This window comes from Danio rerio, chromosome 17, assembly GCF_049306965.1.
Source record: "Danio rerio strain Tuebingen ecotype United States chromosome 17, GRCz12tu, whole genome shotgun sequence".
Lineage (NCBI taxonomy): Eukaryota > Metazoa > Chordata > Actinopteri > Cypriniformes > Danionidae > Danio > Danio rerio.
In genome coordinates, this window is record NC_133192.1 from 45543036 (window position 1) to 45545000 (window position 1965).

Below are 1965 nucleotides of genomic sequence, written 5' to 3' on the forward strand. Positions count from 1 at the left end.
TGTTAGCACTGCTATATCAAGGAAGAAGGACTCCCTGTTATCTGTGAATGGGTTTGCCTTCTTTTCCAGAATAGATATAGGACGAATTTTTAATTCGTTTTTCTTTGAGAGACAACAATGCTGCATTTGAAAGTGGGACACAATTTGGGTTTTGTGAGGGATTCCTTTCTCCTCTTGCGGCCCAGCTGCCCATATGGAATAGGACGTGTACAACAAGCACCACAATGGCACCAACTGACAGGCGCAAAAAAAAAAAAAAAAAAAAAAAAAAAAGGATGTATCTCCCTCACTCATGGATGCACTGGTCCAGATAAAGAACCTGAATTACACCAAGAAAACCGGACTCTCTCCACCCGGAGATTCACTCCCTTTGTTAATATGCACGCCTCTGACATTCACAACAACCGACCCTGTGCTTTGTTAGTTTTGTGTCATGTACTGTATATTGTAGAACTATAGACTCCTCAAAAGCGCTCTGCCACATTGTTGATCATCAGTCCAACTTGCTGTGGCCATGGAGTATTATTTTCTTTTTCCTAGCGCAGTGTATAGCTTCACAATCGCAAGCTGAAAGTTAATCGCAAAGAGTAATACAGTTGTAAATAGGTTTTAAAATGTTTTCTGACTGGTATTTAAAATATTATCTGAAATATCCTGTTCACCAAACGTTCGGTATTACAATTTTATTATATTAATTTCAGAGTCGTTTAAACAGGTGCCTCACATTACCAAACAATAACGGTTCTGCTATAATATAAATTAGAAGACCAATTATACAAAACCATTTTATAAAACCATTTGATAAAATGGTTTAGGGAAAAATGGAAAAAACAACAACACTTTACTACTTTTTTCATTGACCAACTGTAGAATATAAGAACACGAGAAAAAGACCAAGTTGCTTATGAATCTAAATATTAAGCACGGTGTCCCCGTCCAGCGGTAATGGTTAAACAAAATCGGATTTGGTCTCACATCTGCTGTAAGTATTTTAAAACTAAATAATTAATCTGAATCGAAGTATTTAACCAAGGCAAAGATATTTATGATAATCCTGATTGGGAAAGAAACCAGTGAGATCTATTATTTATTTTGAAAACAGAATCAATAAATACCACGAATAATTTAGATTTTTTTTTTCTCTTTCTTTGCGGAGATCAAAATGGGTAAATAAATGTTTTTTACTTATAATCGCAATGTAGTAATTACATCAAACACATTTTTGCAGCCTACACATGTTGATTCGCACCTTATTTATTCGGCATTCATACATAAGATAGATATGTTCATAAATATAATTTTGGTTTAAGTTAAAATCAATAGCAAATCGATTTCACGTGTTTTTTTTTTCTTTTTCTTTGAGATGTGCCGTTTTAACTGACGAAATGTCAGCCGCGTAGCCTGAAAAGGAGAGAGCGTTTGAATGAAAAGCTGCTTAGCTGAAGAAGCCCTCTTATATTAAGTGAGTGGATTTTCCCCCATTTCGCAAGTGACTTTAGCCTTCTTATTTTGTGAAGTGTTCGTACAGATAAATTCGGAAAACTGAAGCCAATTGTCTTGCTGATGAAGTGAGAAGGACAGCGACAAGCAGCCAAAAGCAATATTTGCCCAAACATAAAGGCTTTATAAATTTGCCTAATTATACAACTTATGTTTATTTGTTCTTTTAGAAAAATATATGATAACGAGGAACTACGAAGAAACTTGGCTATTCATATTTTGGAAATTAGTCCGATATCATTGAGACCAAACGCAAAACAAAACGGAATTTCTGAAACACATAATTTTATTAAAAGTTTTAATAAAAAGAACTGTAGACTTCCCTCGCCAGCGCGCGTTGTTACCTGCTGAAATTAACAGAAGGGATATTGTCGACAATGATGTTCCATCTTCCCTAAATATGGCATATATTTAGGATATAGCTTACTGGACGGTCAAACATAATATTGCAAACAGTTATCACAA

The 1965-nt window shown here is 34.9% G+C and overlaps 1 protein-coding gene across 3 annotated transcripts in view; it reads right to left on the reverse strand.

Annotated features, from left to right (window-relative positions):
- Window positions 1-1768: 1768 nt before the first annotated feature.
- The window catches only part of nkx2.2a (NK2 homeobox 2a), a 7761-nt gene continuing 7564 nt past the window's right edge, over window positions 1769-1965 (reverse strand). For all 3 annotated transcript variants that reach the window (NM_131422.3, XM_073926953.1, NM_001308640.1), the window contains one exon: window positions 1769-1965. This exon is cut by the window's right edge and continues 960 nt beyond it. The gene's annotated coding sequence lies outside the window, so the exon portion shown is untranslated.